This window comes from Mesocricetus auratus, unplaced genomic scaffold (assembly GCF_017639785.1).
Source record: "Mesocricetus auratus isolate SY011 unplaced genomic scaffold, BCM_Maur_2.0 Super-Scaffold_100013, whole genome shotgun sequence".
Taxonomy (NCBI): domain Eukaryota; kingdom Metazoa; phylum Chordata; class Mammalia; order Rodentia; family Cricetidae; genus Mesocricetus; species Mesocricetus auratus.
The window spans coordinates 66,158,829-66,164,907 of record NW_024429196.1 but is presented as its reverse complement, the minus strand read 5'-3'; the positions used below and the strand labels follow the sequence as shown (position 1 = coordinate 66,164,907).

General features: G+C 43.9%; 1 pseudogene; it reads right to left on the bottom strand.

The window, feature by feature from the left end:
- Window positions 1–1,077: 1,077 nt before the first annotated feature.
- LOC101837391 lies at window positions 1,078–4,828 on the bottom strand (annotated as a pseudogene).
- Between the last annotated feature and the right edge of the window lie 1,251 nt (window positions 4,829–6,079).

Here is a 6,079-nt window from a genome sequence, read left to right as displayed (position 1 = left end):
TGTTACCTCTACCTTTAGAATGCTAGAATTACAGTCATGGGCTACTGTGACCCATCTACAGGGGTGCCTTAGTCAAGGTTTCTACTGCTGTGATAAAATACCACAACCAAAAGCAACTTGGAAAGGAAAGGGTTTATTTTAGTTTATTTACAACTCTCAGGTTGCAATCAAGTCCCTTAGATAAAGCAAATGCAAGAACTTAGGCAGGAACCTAGAGGTAAAGCAGAGACCATGGAGGGATGTTGCTTACTGGCTTGCTCCTGTTGGCTTGCTCAGCCTGCTTTCTTATACAACCTAGGACCACCTGCCAAGGGGTGGCAACCCCCCTACCCCAACCCAGAACTTGGGCTGGGCTCTCCCATAGGCAAATGCTCTACAGACTTGCCTACAGGCAATCTCACGGAGGCATTTTCTCGATTCTGGTTTCCTTTTCTCAAGCAATTCTACCTTGTGCTAAGTTGAAAAAACAAAACAGAATAGGGTACTGGGGACTGAACCCAGGGCTCAAGGCATACTAAGCAAATAACTCTACCAACTGAGTACCTCATGTTCTCTTGCAACTGTCACACCTTGGCCAAGGCAAAGGGGCAAAAGCAATCCCAGGCACTGAGGGAGGTCAAATACCACATAGAAAACATGGTTCTTTTGCCATCTCTGTGTTGCTGTTTTTAAGCTAAGCAGAACCCATGATTGTGACCTTGACCCTCATCCAGTAACTGGTGGTCTTAAAGGAAGAGAAACTAGACACAGACACACATGAGGTTGAGTGCCGTGGGAAGATAGAGACAGATTGAATGATGTGTTGACCAGTCAAAGGACGCCAAGACCTGGTAGCAGCTACCAGACACAATCCTGAAGCAGATTTCTCTTCAGAAATCCTGACAGAAATGAGCTCTGCCAACACCTTCTTTTTGAAAAGATTTCCAGCCTCAAGAGCTGTAAGAGATTTCTGTTATTTGAAGCAGTCCAGCTCGTGCTGTTTTAATTTTTTCAATACATGTCTTTTATTGTCCCCAAAGACACCCCAAATCGTACTTAAATTCAAGATCTTGTTTCTGGAGCTGGGTAACTGAGGTCTTACTCACAAGCCTGCTGCTCTGTTCCATTTTTAGAAACAAGGATACCATTCAAAAACTTCCTGATATCTTTGTTTTTAACTGTTGTGGCTTGCTGAATCAGAGCCACTGAATTTGCAAGAAGTTCAATATCATTTCCTTCATCGATTAATTCATCCTTCTGGGCTTGGGAGACAGAACAGGGAATACCAGTCCTCATCCCAACCCTGGGGATGTATTTTTCACCCAAGAAATTTCAGATTTCAAACAAAGACCCGCTCTCCTGAATAATGACATTGATGGGGAAGTCAGCATACACAGACCTCTCATCTTGTAGTGGAAGCCCAATGTGATACCCTTGGTCATGTTCTGAACATTGAGTGCAGATGGTTCAGACAGTGGCAAGTGCCTTTCTGTTACCCCACCATTTGTCAGCCTGGAGCCTCTTCTTCCCAAGGAGCCTGAGCTCTGCGTTGATGTGATTGAAGTCCTTCAGGAGGATTCTTCTGGGGCCCTTCACAATGACTGTGCATCCTATCAGAGTGATGGCCACAGTTTCTGGAATATTGATGGTCTGATTGCTGAGAATGGTCTTCAATGGGGCAAAGAGAGAACCTTGTGCTGTTTTATTATTCAGCTGAAGGCAATGAATCCACCCTGTCCTCTAGCAAGGCAGAGGCCAGGCTCTGCTGCTTCCCTCTCTTCCTACAGAGCAGCAGCCACAAGGAAGAGACAAAGGGGGTTCTCTTTGATGCATAAAGATCAAAGAGTGGTATTTGGGCACTAAAGTTTGTCCATAGGTCACAAGCTGATGTGACATTGGGACATTATTTATAGAGAATGTGCTTTGTGCTTGGCCACAAACTTGCCCAGATGAGGGCTAGGGTTCAGTAACTTGTCTGGGTCAAGCAGGCATAGCTTGGGTGAACTCCAGCTCTGTTCTTCCACAGACAACTGCTCTCTTCTCATAATTTGTCTTGAGGGTGTGTGTGTGTGTGTGTGTGTGTGTGTGTGTGTGTGTGTGTGAGAATACATGCATATGCATGTGTGTATATGAATTCCTCTGTGTGTGTATATGTGTGTGTGTGTGTGTGTGTGAGAATACATGCATATGCATGTGTGTATATGAATTCCTCTGTGTGTGTATATGTGTGTGTGTGTGTGTGTGTGTGTGTGTGTGTGTAGTGTGTGTGTGCTTTGGGTAAGGTGTGGTCATGCACAGCATGTATATGGAAGTTACAGAATGATTTTTTTAAAGGAATTTCAGAGAAAACAGAAAAATGGTGAAGGAAATGAGGAATCAGATTTGAAATAAGAAAGACTCAGAGAGCTATGGTGACATTTTCACATGGCGTTGCTTGAGTGACATTTTAAAGCACCCTCAACACATTTTCTGTGAGATGTCAATGATTTCACTGTAACACTTAAAATTAATGAGCCAAAAGGCTATCTGGGCAGTAAACAAGTGTAGTGCAAAATGTCTGACATGCTGAGCCCTGTGGGATTCCCAGCCAGCACAGTAGGTGGCCTTTCGACTCTAGCCAAGCCCCCAATGTATTTCAAAAGAGCAATCAACTTGACCCACCCATGAAGGCACTTCTGACTGGGAGTGCATTTGCCTGCCAAATGAAGCTAAGAAGCTAAAAGCACATGTGTAGATATAGAGCTTGTAAAAACCATCCATCTTCTTCAGTGAGCCAGACATATTTTGTCTCTGAGTGGCCATGCATATGCACACAGCACCCTCTGTGTATTTAATTAGCCTGCATCTAATGTCCAGTGCATCAACTGTAGGTGTGCCTTGGCTGTGTCTGCAACCATTTCTAATCTACACAGATCAGTGAGGTTTGCTGGAATTTAGCTCTAGGGTAAACCCTGAGTTTCCCTGAGTGGCATCTTTGCATTGCAATCCCAGGCTGAACATATTCTATGGAGGAATCCTGTAGCTTGTTGGCAGAGTTGTTCCTAATATCATCTGAAGCAATTATGTGGTAGAATCTGTGGGATGCTTCCCCTATATCTGTGTCTTTGTTAGTCTCAATATACTTCCAGACTACATTTCCCAGGCTCCTTTGCAACTTGCTACAATTATGTCACTGAGTTGTAGTAGAGGGAGTGTAGATGCAAGTGACATATGTCATTATGGGCCACGGTTTTTAAGACTTATTTACCTTTGTTTTGTTTTCTTTTTGCTAGAGGTTCTAGCAGGCATTTCAGCCAGTAAAATTCCACTGGCAAAAACTAATTTTTCCTTAGCAAGTAGTTATCAACTGGAGATAGTGTCTGGGTTACAGATGGGGACTTGTGTCTACCTGGGGGCTTGGACCCCATTTGCCTCAGACTTGCATGCCCTGTGAGTTCATATGTGTGTCAATCCTAGTGAGTTTACAGGGCCTTGTTACCTTGGTGTCTTTTATCCCCACTGGCTCTTACAATCTTTCTGCCTTCCCTTCTGCAGAGTTCCTTGTGCCCCCAAGGGAGGAATTTGGTGAAGACATCCCCCTTACAACTGAGTGTTCCAAGGTCTTGTAATCTCTGCCTATTTTCCAGTTGTGGGCTTATATTTGTTCCCATCTACTGTAGGAGAAAACTTCTCTGATCATGGCTGAGCAAGCACTGATCTATGAATATAGCAGAATTTTATTAGAAGTTATCTTATTGCTACATTCTTTTATCATAAAAATCGTTCCATGGTCTATTGAATGAGCCTTAAATCCATTCAGATATTGGTTGTTTACTCTGACTTTGATGCCACTATTACACAAGTGTATCTGCAGGCAGCTCATCATTGTAGATTTCAGGGTCTGTAGCTAGGTTGGTGTTTACCTCCCTCCTCTGCTACTTAGTGCTCAGAGTAACTTACAATACCACGGACACTAGTTATTAGGGGTAAAGGTTCTAGGTAGACACCAGCCTGACTTCTCTGTGTTTGGAGAGTTATGTAGGTATTGTCTTCAGCAATGGAGCCTTAACATCAGTTTAGAAAAGGTCTCTCTCAAAACCTGGAGATTTCCATTTCAGCTGTACTGGCTAGTCCACATAAAGTGGGAACCCACAAAGCTTGGTCAATAATTTATTAAGGGGTACAACAGGAAAAGACTCAAGAGTAATCAAGGTACTCAAGGTAGATGCTGCTGCTGATCCAGCTACCACCATCCTGTCATTCTACTTAAGGGTGAAGAGGACCAACCACAAGGCTTGCGTCTGCTCTGACCACCTGAGAGAGCAAGTGTGACACCCCCTCCTTAGTTTTATCTAGTCAAGTGCCCAGAGAAGAGCAGGCCCATAGGGCTAGTCACCCCAAATATCACTGGCCAAAATGAATCAAATTCCCATTACACCAGAAAAAGAGGGCTTACACCCCCGCCTATCTTGTCCTCTAATGACACACGCCAGCATGCCCAGATTTTTGTGTGGGTGCTGGGAATGCAAACTTGTGTCCTCATGCTCACACAGCACTCACTGTACCCACTGACGGATCTGCCCAGCTTGACAACACTTTTAGTTACTATCCCTCCACACATCAAACCTACTTAGGAGAAGTGGAATCCGCGGAGGGTTTTTCAAAAAGGCGTGCTCAGGGAAGGTTTCCATCCCAGTGATCAGCTGGGTGACGATTTGGGAGAAAGAAGGACTAGAAGGAGGAGGTGCACAATAGCAGTCAGCAGAAGCCCCACGGGACAGGTAGGACTTACACTCGGGGCTGTGGCAAGGAAGAGATCATGCATCAGTAACTCTACGGGCCATGGCCCAGTCATCTTCTCACAGGACATGGCTGGTGCACTTAGCATGGTAGAAGAGTTGGGGTGACCTGCAGAAGTTCCAGCCCCTGCCTTTTTATCTAATATGGAAGACTAACCTAGCACTTCCCCACAAAGCTGCAAGTTTTCTAATTTCCAACAAGAGAAAAAACAATCTGGGACCCCCAGCCATGTGATTAACATTTATAATCTAGATGATTCATCAAGAGTTCATCTGTATTTAGATAGGTTGTTCTCTATCAGATGAGATAAATCCACCCATCGTATTTAGATGTTAGCATACAGACTTCTGTCTTAGTTACTGTTTTACCGTTGTGAAGAGACCCCATGACTAAGGCAACATATAAAAGCAAGCATTTAAGTAGAGGCTTGCTTATAAATTCAGAGGCTTAGTCCATGATCATCATGGCAGGGAGCATGACAGCATGCAGGCAAGCAGGCAGGCAGGGCACTGGGGCAGTAGCTGAGAGCTTACGTCTCATCTGCAAGATCACACACACACACACACTATTTAAAACATTATGTTTTAACTAAGTTTGTAATGTTATAGTGTTGGTGGGATTTTATATTTTATCATTTAATTTAGTAAGCAAGTTTGTGTGTGTGAGAGTGTATGTGTGTGAAAGAGAAAGAAAGACACACATACACACAGGGGGGGAGAGAGACAGGGACAGAGAAACAGAGACAGAGACAGACACAGAGAGACAGAGAGACAGAGAGAGAGACAAGACACATACACACACAGAGACAGAGAGACACACACACAGAGACAGAGACAAGACACACACACAGAGTCAGAGACAGAGAGACACACACACACAGAGGCACATGTCTGAGTTGTTTCTCTCCTTTCACTGTGAATTCTAGGAATCAAACTCATGTCTTTAGGTTTGCACAACAAGCAGTTTAATCCATGGATCCATCTTGCAGACCCAAGTTTACAATTTTGTGTTTGGTCATATTCATAACTGTCCTTGGTAACATGCAGCTCATACTTATGGACAGACTCCATGCCCAGCAGTTATTGCCAACACAGAATAAACTCAGTGGTATTTGGGGAGAGTTTTGTTTGTTTGTTTTGTCCTATTCTGGTTTGTTTGTTTTTATGTATCTTATTTTATTTTTTGGATGCCTGTTTGTATTCCAGTGAGAGAGGGATAGAAATAAAGGGTTGGGTGGGGAGGAAGGTGGGGAGGGATCTGAGGGGTGTGGGGGAGACAAAACCATATTCAGAATACATTGTATTAAAAAATACATTTTGGA